The 14,669-nt window shown below is 28.9% G+C and overlaps 1 protein-coding gene across 1 annotated transcript in view; it reads left to right on the plus strand.

Annotated features, from left to right (window-relative positions):
* Window positions 1-6,358: 6,358 nt before the first annotated feature.
* Window positions 6,359-14,669, plus strand: part of LOC131851371 (protein spaetzle 3) — a 33,525-nt gene continuing 25,214 nt past the window's right edge. Inside the window, exon 1 of the mRNA XM_059201864.1 lies at window positions 6,359-6,524. The gene's annotated coding sequence lies outside the window, so the exon portion shown is untranslated. The remainder of the gene's footprint in view (window positions 6,525-14,669) is intronic.

Consider the following 14,669-nt stretch of genomic DNA (forward strand, 5'->3'; position numbering starts at 1 on the left):
ATTATTTTTATTAGATAATTTCGTTATTTCATCTTTGTCAAATTCATGGTAGAACACATAAGATTTTTTTTATTTGTTATATATGGGTTTGTGCTTGGTCTTACCTCATCTGATGGTAAACGATGAGAAGGCCTAGGATGTAGGGCTTTACCAAGAATTTGACAAAGACGATAAATACCTATATGAAATCTTCAGCGAAGATGAATGCGGAAGAATATCTCTATGAACCTTCACTTTACTTAATAAAATTATCAAGTAAAGATTTTAAATTACGAATATTCATTTAAAGTCGAAGTCGAGCGGTGTGATTATTGGTTGCGGTGAATTCCTATCAAACTTTTTTTTTCCGGATTACTCTAATGCTGTTGGCCGCAGCTGGACATTACAGCTTCACCGGACGTTAGGGGGCGAGTGCAGATGGCACACCAAATCAGCGGAAGGACTTATGGAGCGGCTGAAGGCCAGCTCCTGCCTGACGGCAGTCATGCGGTTATCCACACCGTCTTATCCTCGAAAGTTGGGGGTACGGTTCCTCGCACGGTATAAAAAAAATATTCATAAGTATTGTGTCTTTTCTATAGATATGTTTTATAAAAATGATTTTATGTATATCTATTCTATTATGCAGTTGTCTATTACGCAGAACACAAGCTCTGTTTAGCTTGAGACATGACGCTGTGTAATTGGTCTGCACTATTATTATTGTTGATTGTCTACGACTGCTTTCTTTACGCTTTATGGCGTATACCACTCCATCATTATTATTATTGTTATTCCTATCGTACATCCAGTCAATTTATATAATGTTTTACTTTTTATTATGTAAATATTAACTTATTTATTCAAAAATGACTCATTGATGCGTCGTTACGTAAATGCTCCTTGCTATCTATTGTGTTATGACTCAACTAAATTGCATGGTGGCAATTGAATTTTAAATGTATTAGTCAACGAGTAGAAAATATAACATAGCTAAAAGTAACTTGCAAAAAGTAGCCTGTTTATATAATATTACATTAGAATTGTTCGATATGGATTATTTATTACTAAATGACTTGAAATGGATACTATAATAAATAAATAGTCTTGACAATTAACACAGCACCATCTTGTCCCACGGTAAGCAGAGCTTGTGTTGTGGGGTAGGTACTAGACAACTGATATAAATAATTAGTTAAATAATAAGTTATAAATAATTATATATCCAAAATCACCCAGACCGATACAAACAATCATACTCGTGAATACAAATGTTTGTACCTTCGTGCGAGGAATCGAACCCGCGACCGGTGAAATTTATGCTGAACCGCTAAACTACCTAGGCCGTCGAAAAATAAATAACTACAAGTAGTTTCTAATTTTACATACGACAATTAAACTATTGAGGACATTTAAATCTAATACTATTTTATAAATCTTATTATTAATTATTAATATTATAAATGCGTAAGTTTGTAAGTATGGATGTTTGTTACTTTTTCACGCAAAAACTACTGAATGGATTTTTAAAACTTTACAGTAATATAGCATCAAAATAACATATACCTATGCCATAATTTTTATTGTAATTTATGCATTGAAATTTTCCGCGGCTGAAACTGCAGGCCCAGCTAATATGTTGTATGTTACGTTACGTTAAATGTATGTTATGTGTTTTAACCAAATGCCTCTTGGATTCAGTTGAATTATTAAAATTGTTTTTTATCATTTTAATATAACGATTGAACTCCTGATAAAGTAGGCGATGACATAGTATAAGTCAGTTGTCTCAAGCAAACAATGAATTTTTATTCAGACGCAGGTTTTCCCAACGCCGCCACGCCGGCGCGGCGCGTCGTAGGCGCAGTGTTCTGCTGTTACGCTTGACTTAATCTAGGGCTGTCGATATTATAAACATAATTATATATAAATTTCCATATACCTATTTAATTTTAGAAATTTCCCTTTGCTTACTCACTGGTCGAATATTTGAATATACATATGTAATTTTCAATATGAACATTATTTTATTGTCCATGTTGTGTTTTGTGTCATGTCTGTGTCATGTCATGTCATGTGTAATTTTATAAATTTTATTATATGAATATTAAAAAAAAACTGAAGATTAGTAACCGTTAACTATGTTATATACATAGTTAACACATTGTGGCACTTACGTAATAAGGGGCAATTGATAAGGAGTGCCTGCCATTGACATTACTTCAAAGTATTTAGATGTAAACAATTTATTTGTGAAATTGTTTTTATTTTTCATATCTAAAAAGACCTAAAAAACGTCTAAACGAATATGCATAGAATTTACTTCACGTGGGCGATATTGTATATTAACATATAGGACTCTGTTTATACAAATTACACGCGTGTAAATTTGTTCTCCTATAATTTGCTAAGATTCGTCATTTTTGACTGACGTTTTTGTTGATTATAACATGTGAAGAATACGTTAGATTACATAAGTATGACTCAATATGCCATTATTCATAGTTTTTTTTATAGCTAAAAATAGTGAATAAGTTAACTACTCTCCTCGTATGATGAAACCAACGCGTTATAAATATGAAACCCCATAGCTATGACGGATTATGCTGTATCAATCAAAATACGTCTCAGATGCGTCATAGTACTTAAAATTAAATATTTTTTTAAATCATTTCAATTATAAAAAAATGGTAATCGTTTTATTTACATCCGTATAAATAATCTAGAGATGTAGATAATAAAAAAAACTCAGTGAAAATCGTGATCGTATTCTGAGTTGCGTTTCTTATATTTAATATTTTTATACGCTGTAAAATAATTTAAAATGTTTTTTTTTATAATTTACATATTCAACAATGTTTATTCAATGTTTATTCAATTCCACTATTTTCAACTAATAAATTCGTTAGTGTATTTAATAGAGTGCTTTACCTTGTGATAGTTGCAGGAATCGACCCTAAATATAGTGTTTGGCTTACTATTCTATCTAACTGAACTCTATTAGTTCTGATAGAATATTATCTGTGATAGAAGTGAGTTGTGATTTCAAAAAGGACGCTTTTATTTTTGTTTTCTAGAAATAGAAATGAAATGGAAGAAAAAAAGTGATTTTTTTTTAATATATGTAAACCATACTAACTGCATATTTTTTAGAACAATTAGTATTATAGTTAATAGCAATCGTGCGAAATCGAGTATTATATAAGAACAGGATTTTTCTCTCTCTATATTATATAAAAGGATTTTTGTTTATTAGTTTCGCTGCACAGTACATTTTGTTTAATTCGGATAAAGCTGTGTGATATATCTAGTCTCATTAAAATTTATTTTTATATGGTTAAGCTGCAACCCTAAAGTAACCTGTTACTGGGTTATTTCATATTACGACTATTCAAATGCGTTGTATTGGCGTGTCTAAAGTCATTACACGGTCATCTTTATTTTTTTCACCTACCAGTCTACCTATTTCTTTCTGTGTCTTTAAGCCTTTACAATAGAGATTATCTAAATTTACATAGTAATAGAAAATCTTGCAACACACTAAGTCGCTATTCATTTCGTATTATGTAAATTCAACAGGCTAATTTCTGCAGAGGTCGCATTACAGTCAATTTGCCAATTTTCTCCCCCGGTGGTATATATATACATACAGAGAAATACAACAAAAGAAAATGTTTTTATTGTATACAGTAAAAATATATTCAATATTAACTGACTTTGAATTATTATGGTATATAATATTGTACACAATAAATCAACATTATTATTATTAAGTACCGGAGGAATTTTGACAACCTTTTATTAATTTTTTAACAACAATGTCATTGAAAATATTTTGTTAGATGGATGAACTACAGTACAATTACGCTATCAATACAGTTATTGACAAAAAAAATAAAATACGAAAAAAAGAAAATTATTAGTTATTTTTTAAAAAACTAGAGTTTTAATATATTAGCAATATAATAACTACACGTAATTTTATTTTTTTCGTGTATAATATATTACACTGTAATCGTAGATCAGAAGACCCAAAATAATTATGTTACAATAATTTATAACCAAACTCTCGTTGATATCTTTTAATATAAAAATGCATATATTCTTAAAATTAGAAATGAAAACATTCAGATCAGCATTGAAATTTTCATTTTTTATAATTGGTATAGGTAGTTTCAAAAATAGACTATTAATAAAGAACTAATTATTCTTAAATATTTTATGGTACCTTTGAAAAATAATAATATACAAAATACATGTTATAACCATACTTTAATTTTTTCTTTTTATTATCATTAGGATACTACCGCATTCACTTTTATATTTATGCATTTACAAATATAAAAATCTAATATTGTAAGGCTGAAGAGTTGGTTTAAAGCACTGATTTTAGAAACAAAGAATATAAGCTATTTATCAAGGAAGGTTATAGGCTTATATAATGTCTCACTAGATAAATAGAAAAGGAGCATCATTGAATAACGCAGACAAAGTTGCGCGGATCAACTAGTTTGAATATATAAATAGACTAGGATCTTTTTTACTGTCATACAACAATAAACGAAACGCATTTCAATGAACTTTAAACCAATTTATTTATTAACGCCAGTAATTTTGTTGGTAATGATTATTGTAAAATAATTATGAAAACCTATATCAATAATGATGCAAATATTAATCGATACAAAGAATCGATTCAATTAATGCTCGCTAAAACGAGGATTATAGTTAAATTAAATATTACTGGATGTGGTTTTTGTGTTAATGTATTTTAAATGGTTTCTTTTATTTTTCTGTTTAATGTGCTTTGTTAATAGATATTTTTCCAATTGCAAATTATTTTTATTACAAATACTATGTCGGCATATGTAGAAGTTTAACGATATGTCTGTATGTCTGTGTGTGTAGTATAATAATACTCATTTGAAGACATTATTATTTCTAAATATAAAATTTATAGTAAATATACGTTTTATGCTAAAGATTTTTTAGTAAGAACTATGTTAATTTCCATTATATATTTATTATGAAAATTATAATCAAATTATTACTTATATTTGATATTTATAACTATAGAATGTCACAATTGTAGATAAAATTTATACCTATAATTTTGACATAACAAATTAAACTTATGAAATTTCGAAGAATGTCCAAGGTCCGTAATTATTTTCCCCATAATGAGGGAGATATATACTCTGAACTGCGGACAATAGATCGTTTGTTATCAGTGAGTAAATAAGCACTACAGAAAGTTTTAGTTGACAAATCTATTTACCTGTACTGTTGAAATATCATTCTAAGGGTGGTGCAGTGTTGCACATAAATTTGTATTGTTCTAAGTGATGCGAACCTAGTTGTAATTATGTGGTTATAAGATGACCAAAATCTTTATATCTTTTTAACAAATAATTATATATAAAGAAAAAAATATTTATTTATACAACTTTAATTCACTACATACAAAGATAATACAGGGTACAAGTCGAATGTAACACGTTATGGTATTTTCTGCCCATTAACCATGGGTGGTGCACACTTACATACAACAAGCAGAGTTGATATATATTTGTATACGTTTTATATAATTTATGTGTGTATAACACATAAATTAATATAATACGTATACAAATATGTATCAATGATTAACAGGCTATGATGGGATAAACAATTTACTTCAAAGTATGTAAAGGGAGAATAAATAAGATACTCATATTATCATGAAGAACAGAAAGAAAAAATTATTATAGAAAAAGCACATGATGTTTTTCTAGAGAAATAAACAAAACTGTACCTTGTATTGTTTTACTAATTTATATTTATTAAAATTTTTAATGTACGTGGTAAAAACTTAATAGAAAGTATAAATATATCTAAAATTTCAAACGTATAGAGAGATAAAAATGATTGTTATACGTATATTTTAATTTACAATGCGACGTCAAAAGGTCAAAAAGAGTTGTCTGTTAATATACTATATAGACATAAAGCAACTGGTATCTATTATATGTATTTTGGTACGACAATGTCACATTGTGATTTTATCTACAAAATTTATTAAAAAGTTACGCTGTATTATAAGCAATTGCGTAAATAAACATTAGGGAAAGACCAGTGTAGAGTTTATAACCTTTACCCCTTAAGCGCAAGAGTCCCTGCTGATACATATCAGATAAAGATCACATGAAAATATTTGATCCGCAACTGTTTCCGCGTGCTGTACTTATAAACCATAACCAATCATGAATTCCAACCGGAACACATATATCATCGGAAGTTTATACATTGCTCTATAACCATTGACCAGTGTCAGAACAGCTGAGGTCTCTCGAGTAAAAGGAGCCTACCAGATATTGCTCAGTTACCGCGTGATCGCCAATGTCTACACACGCATCACGGTTAAGTGTTACCCGCGTCATTGCAAAACTTTTAAAAATATCTCGAGTTTAAAGAGTTTGTATTTCGAACGTGACAGTTTTGTTTCTCTGTGGAGTAGTATTTTGGAAAATTGGCGGCAAATAGGGACGGAAATTGAGGACAGTAAGGTAAGGGTCATGATGCCTTTTTATTATCGAAAGTTTGCAATTGAATTACAACTTTCGCGAAGTATGAATGAACAGGTATATTGACAGGCTTATCTGTTATGTTCGTAATCATGTGATAACACGATGGTTTGCGCTTTAGTAATCGATCAATGTTTTCATATATAATTAATATATTTATAATCTGAGTTGACGTTACAATGTTATTGTTATTTTTCACCGTCCTGAAAAGAGGAGTTTATAAATTAGAATATACAGTTTCGTGTGTATACGCACTAACGTATATTTTGGTAATACATAGAGTTTAATTTAAAGATATACTAACTGGAGTTTTGTAAAATAATAACTCTACATATATTGTTTGTTTATAAAATATTAATCTGTGTATATATCTACTATATATTTATATTATGAATACTGATATTGGTTTTTGTAATTTTAGCATCTTACTCAGCTATATTTTTTTAAATTGCATGGTGATGTCACATAGGTAGGTCGAATTACTGGCGTACAGGTAATGTACAATTCACGATAGGTACCTACTATTTAATTGATAGATAGATATAAGTAAATACATTTTTTGTAGTTAGAAATTAACCAGACTTATGCAAACTGTCATACTCATAAGTTTTGTGTTGTGTGCGAGTTGAACCCGCGACCACCGGAAGGTCAGACATTGTACCACTAAACCACCGAGGTTGTCAATACATGACATAATCACAAACAAGCGCAAGATTGTATGCTGCCAATTCTTTAAAATATTTTACATATCGTTGTTTTAGTTAATCAATAATTATGTTCATCTTTTTTAATTTATTTACTAAAGAATTCTCGTGTTGAGAATTTACAATTGCGTCACAGAAATATACTGTAAAAGCATCTGTAACGATTATAACGAAATCGAAACCATAAATTTCACTTTCGTTGCCGACGTAATTTTATGATAATGAGGTCATTAGTTATATTTGTAAACTTGTATATATTAACAAAATAAGTAAAATGTTTATTAATTAATATATAAATTTATCAAAACAATCTATTCTTGTTAAACTATCTATATATGTAGTGTACCTAATACAATAATAGTAAATAATCTAACAGGTCTCTCCATTCGGATATAGCTTTTTTGCTCCGTATCTAATGTTGTAATTACTCAACTCCTATAAATGGTAAGTCAATATGCATAATATACACACATTATGTATGTATATAAACGCGTCTCGGCAATTCATTCATCTCTTCACTTACTTTTTTATTGTTTTCTAATACTTCTCAGAATGTTTAGTCGGTAAGAAAATTAAGGAAGTTCACGGGTATGGTAACAATTCGCGTATTAAGGGTATGACTAAGAATAAAATATTTTTTGTATCAATCTGTGTAACATTTTTTTTATTATGGTATACTAGCTGATCCGCCCAACTTCCTCTGCAATACACTTGCATAATTTACATTATAGCTATTATATAATACATAATATATTCTGATGTATAAGGTTATTTACTCAAAATTATTAAAGTAAAGTTTTATCAATATCCATTCAGTAGTTTTTGCGTGAAAGAGTAACAAACATCCATACATCCATACTTACAAACTTTCGTGTTTATAATATTAGTAAGATTAAGATTTGCGAGCAATTATATCTATAGCTTCAATGAAAGTATGCAAACTTCTTTAGAAATATTATTATTTATTCAATTTACGTTCCACTCTCAAAACGGCGGTGCTCTTACAGTACGTAGAGTTAGTCGCTCTATGGTAAGTAATAATTACGTGACGTTCTACATGTATGCTGGTAGACGAATTCGCTCGAATATCTACGGAATTTATAGCTTAATTTATTAGAGCACTGACCCTGTCAATCTTATGAAATAGTATTCAATACTTTTCATTTCAGGAAAATTACTAGCTACTGTATTGTCTGATTTGTCCTTTCTGATGTTTCATTGAAAGATGTAAAAATCTTTCATGGAGTTTTGTTATTATTTATTAATTTAACATTATAATTATTGATATAATTAATTTTGCCCCTTTTTAAATTTTTCATATGTGATAATTTCTCAAATATTTAAATTTTACTTTTACATTTTCAAAATTAATTTATAAGTTTAGATTTACCGTTTTAGCTTATTTATCATCAGCTATCTACCGGTATGATGTGTACGTATGTATAAAAAAATACAATTAAAATCAATGCTCGTCTATAAATAGCCTTTAGCTGAAGTGGAACAGCCTTGAATAAGTGTCGCCAATATTTACGCAAACGCCGCCGCCTCATCTCGTTTCGATCAAACTTTTTCAATGACATAATGCAACACACACTTAATATACACATGTGTAAGGGGAGGGGATTGTCAGTAATGAATAGTAGCCACGTTGATATTAATGTACCACGTCAGCTCGACCTCCATGATCGCCCCCTCTCCCCTGGAAACCGTCGTGGTTAATTCCTGAGGGATTTACCATGCTGTACTAATTTAACTCCTGGTATTCCCTATATCTCCACTGTGTCCATGTCTGGCCAGGACGAACTACAGTCAGAGGATAAATAGATATATAATTTTATATATACTAGCGTACACTTCAGACATCATAGCGGAAACGCAGAGTACCTTATCGGGTCCTATTGTATGATCAAATAATCCAAGAACTGATTGAAATATACACATAAAATTTCGTCGTGGATTTCGACGAAATTTTATGTGTATATTTCGAGCCATTTAGAACAAAGATGAATGATACAGATTGAATGATACAATTTTATAAATTTTATGTAATTTATTATACAAACATTGATAAACTAAGTTAGCAATTTTTTTCAATTGAAGACTGAAAATTCAAAGATTATATTGTGTTTTTTTACTATGTATTTTAGTAATCTTATTGTCTCTACGTATTTTATATGTAAATTCGTAATATGATATCAGAAAGCTAGCTTTTTAATAAAGATAATAATACATACGAAGTAATGAAAACTTCAGATATGACGATGGTTTTTTGTTCTTTTAGTTGGAATAATGACAAATATATTTTACTATGCGGTTTACTAGTGAGCACGCTTAAAGGATTTATTACGATTACTTTCTACAGTATGGCGGGAAGCAGATCAAGCGAGCAGTTCTTATGTTATAAAATATACCAGTTATTTTTTAAAATAAAAGCTGCTTACTGATAAAAAAAATTAAGGAGAATAATTTTAGTGTTAATGTATACAATTATTTTTATACTGCGTTAACTTTGTATGAACAACCGGTATATAGCTTGCTTTTAGTCTTATAAATTTAGTTTTATTTCAATTTACTTAAAAAAATCTATAATTATACACATGTTAATTTATTTTTTATCTTGAATACAACAATTTATTTATTTATATTCACAATATTTAAAAACAAATAAAATTCCAAGACAAGTTTATGCTTTAGTATTGCATAGTATATAATTTAATTAGGTGATTTAAAAAAAATAAAGACAAAAACAGCTGTACCCATTCATGTGCTTTGGTTACTTATTATTTCAAATTTATTCAGTTAAGTACCTTTAAGTAGATAAATTTATTTAAATTATTCTAGTTATGAAGTACCTACCGATGTCTAAGTATTTAAATATTACTACATAGGAAACATATTATATATATAATATAAGACGACTATACAACCATTTGCAGATATAAAACACGTACATAAAAACTACGTCTAATAATTCTTAATTTATAGTGCCAATAAAATATTATGTATCAAGCTTCCTCAGTTGAAAACTTCTTCAATATTTACCATGACATTTACAGATTCATGTGTGTTTATATTATACATTTGTATACATATAAGTACTAAACAAGTATACACGAAGTTATTTGCCTTGTGCAATGTATGTAATATACAGCGACTAGCAGATTACTGGATGTAGAATTATATTAAAAATATTTACTTTATTTCATCTAAAAGTTAAAATTTTGGTGATTCTATATCTATTTGTCAGGAATGAAATTAGGGTAGGAATATGCGGAACGGTGCAATTGCATAAATCACTAAATCGAATATTGAAAGCAGTCGATATATTATAAGTGTGGATGGTATGGGGGAGATATTAGGAATAGGGAGTGACATTTATGTGCTTGCTATGATGTACCATATCACACCAGACCAGATTGATGTCTCATTAGTCCCCTGAAAACACATGACGGTTAATTCCTGGTGAAATGTTATTTTAGGCTTACTGACCTGATGTCACGGTGACATCTGATATATTATCATCCTCCACAGGTACTCACCAGTAAGGTATACGTTAATCTACCATTCCATTATCATCCACTAAAATAAACTCTACCACACTGTAATTAACAATATGTATGTTTGAATGATATAATAGTAGGCTTGGATGTTCCTCTTATTTATTACTGCTACTGAGAACTGGTTAATACCATTAAAACTTGTATCTAGTAGGTGATAATTTAATTTCTTTAGATTTGTTGTAAAGACTACCAATAGCCTGAAAGTTTTCTAAATCTTAAACAACAGTGTCCATATAAATAATATCTGTTATTTTTAGATAAATAATTCATAGAAAGCAGAATCTGTCTACATTTATATATATCAAATGGGGCGATTCGCAAAAATGATATCGCATCCTAATACATACATCAGTACTGCCAAACATGCCATATTGACCGTTTTTATGTCAACGCGGAAGTATTTTTTTCTTATCTCTGACCTTACATCGAAAGTCTGCAAGCAATTAAACAAGTTTAATAAGTAAGAACAATTTATATAATTCGATTCTTTCGCATGGATCATTACGTTTTCCGGGTAACCTTGTCAAGCCGTTGACACGCGCTGGAATATGGTTATTTTGTGGAAATCACAATTTTTATTGTTGCTGTCACACGCTTTTGTATGACACAATACACGCCATGTCGTTTGTTTTAAGTCTTCTAAGTTAAATGCTGTAAATATTGTAATACATTTTAACTTAATAGATATTAAATACAATAAACCTATAAAAAACCAGATGAACTATTTATGTAATACATATATATATATATATATATATATATATATATATATATATATATATAATATAGGTATATATTTTGATAGAAACTTTAAACTCGTATAAAAAATACGAGATTAAAGTTTCTATAAATATATATCTATATCCAATTTAATTGTTATAAAGTATACACACTACTTTGTATCGTATATCGTGGCTATAATTTAATATTATGTCGGTACCATGCTTCTATCAATACAATTCAGCTTAACATTTTAACCACGCATTTTACTGATAGTAAATTTTACAATTTGTTATTAAACGCGACAATACAACGATAAACACATGAAATATTGTCTTAAGTCTTGGCTTTTATTAAAGCCTTGAAATTATAAACCAATTTAGACTTAAATTATCACTGATTACAAGCTACTTACGAGCTTCACCATACAAGTATACAATGGAAATTGATATCACATGTCATATTTAGATTGGTACTTGGTCTGTTAAGATTACTTACTCTATATGTGGGTATGTTATTATTAAAATTAATTTAAATAAATAATTTAACAACTACCTAAACTATAACTAAATAATTTAATAACTACTAAATAAAGTTGTTAACTTTAGCATAATATAAAACAATACATATATTTTTTAAATTGATTAGTCTTAATTTTAAAATCGTTTTTTTTATTTTAGTTTGGATATTATATAAATTATCGCAATCTCGCAAAATAAGTGTAATTTGTATAAATTATGGATAATTGTTATTAGAATTCTTGGAAACTGAAGACAGTAAAAGTAATGCATATAAAAATTAATTAAGAAAATAATAGTACGTTGTATAGGCATATATTGTCTTTTATGTGACACTATAACTAAATTTGTATGTTTAATATTTCTTGATTGTAGAATAACAAATCAAGTAAAAATTATATGGTTGGTAGAAATCAATATAATTAGTATAGTATTATATATTTCCATAAAAATGTTGATGAATTAAAATGAATCATCAAATAAAAAGTTTATACTAGTTAGCAAATCAAGTTAATATATACATACAATAATCCTTCTACAACTTTAATAAACCTGTTGTACTTTCCATAAATATAAATCTAGATCATAACCATCTATAGTATGACGTAAGATACCTGATTGACGGAATTAGGTCAACTATCAGACGAGCTCAGGTTTAAGGCTTGCAGCCAATTAACGCAAAAGCATTTATTAATGACTTGTGCAAATGTTTTTTCTGTTGTATTTTTTTAAACCTATCGTCTTTTTTTTCTATTATGCCAACTGAAAGGTACAGGCTTAACCGTTCTTCTTTGGTACAAACTAAGCAGTTATTTCTTTTAAAATTTTTGGTGTATACGTCTAATATTATGTTGAAAATAATGTAAGACTTAAAGTCATATCTGTCACTTGAGTAATTATTTAGAGAGTCTTTATCAGTAAGAGTATTTTAATAATACGTTTTAAATTTAGTTAAGTCTAGCTCTTAAAAACCTTTATTATATTTAAACCCATTACTGTATTATATAAGACCTATAGATTTTTTTATTTGCTACTTTTGACGGCCTCGGTGGTCTAGCAGTTTATAGCACATCGCCTTACATTCGATGGTCGGAAAGTACAAACGCTTTAAACGGTATAAACGTTTGTATTCATGAATATGATTGTTTATACTGGTGTTTTCTACGTATAATATTAATCAGTTATCTAGTACCCATAACACAAGCTTTAGCTAGTTTGGCTTGGCTTAGTTCTAGAAGGCGCTGTGTGACAATTCACACAGCGCCTTCTAGAACATATTTATTTTACTTTTTTTTATCCCAGGACAATTCCTGGGATAAAAAAAGTAAAATAAATATGTATGTATTTACAAAAAAAAATATGTATTCATATCAGTGATCTAGTATCCATAACACAAGCTCTAGGTAACTTAACTGGACTAGATTTCGCTGCGTGAATTGTCCTGAGATATTATTATCACAAATACAATAACAATTATACTAATTATTATACTTCGGAACGGCAAAGTGCTCGGTCGATAAGTTATAAGTACCATATATAATGTACATTCTGTGTGACCTGCGGCACTGTGGATACAATATCAACAACACGTGTTATGTCAATTTGTACAATTCCAACGGCCAACGTGCACCGTGTTTTTGTTCATGTTAACGTAAACGACATGAGTAAACTGTTAGAGGTCAAAATGTGGAATTACTCTTATGAGTAACTTATAATACATTAGATGATTTTCAGTTATACATAGGTACTTATGTTTAGATATATGTTCAGTAGACGGATTAGAATTTAGAATTCATAATATCCGGTCATTCTTCTTATAATATATCAATGTTCGTTTCAATTCAATGTGGGTACGAAAAAAATCTAAACATGATTATACCAAACCGTTCTACTGTGTGTAATCACCTATAACTGAAACTATAAGTAAAATGAAAAACCTATAAGTAGTAAACCTACAAGTGAAATGAAAAATTTTAACTTGAGGATATTTATGTTTTTTTTAAATGTATGAAATAGAAATATACTAGACTGGGTAGAAATTTTCAAAGAAGCGGTAAATAAACATTATAATATCATTGCTTTTAATTAAAGTCGGTACTAAAAGTCATGTCATTTATTAAATGACGTTGACAACAAACAATCTGGTATATAATCATTTACTTAAGACAATAAGCACGTGCGTACCAATTAGATAGGTAGGTACCTATTTGCAAAGTTAAAAAAATCTTCCTAGTGCTACACATTCACGGTCATTGTTATACATTCCAATGGACTGTTCGAATTATATTGACAAGGTCGCCGATGTAGGCTCGCCAACTGTGAATTTGCACTACTTACTGTAGCTAATACGTGTGTATTTTTAGGTTCAATTACACAAAAGTTACACGAAACTAGCAAACCTGTAATATTAAATACAGATTTTTAATATAATTTTAGCGAATTTCTATACTTTAATTGTACAATAAAATCATAACTTTACTACACCAGCAATAATGATCAGATTCACTTTCGCCTGTATGATTAGTAAAATATATTAATACTTTTAATTCTATGTACATATGTATTGTAATTTATGAACTTGTAACATCTTGCATAGAAACACATTAAACACTGTCTGCACACCAT

The sequence above is a fragment of the Achroia grisella genome, unplaced genomic scaffold (genome assembly GCF_030625045.1).
Source record: "Achroia grisella isolate CSIRO2021 unplaced genomic scaffold, CSIRO_AGI_Agris_v1 utg782, whole genome shotgun sequence".
In the NCBI taxonomy this organism is placed as follows: domain Eukaryota; kingdom Metazoa; phylum Arthropoda; class Insecta; order Lepidoptera; family Pyralidae; genus Achroia; species Achroia grisella.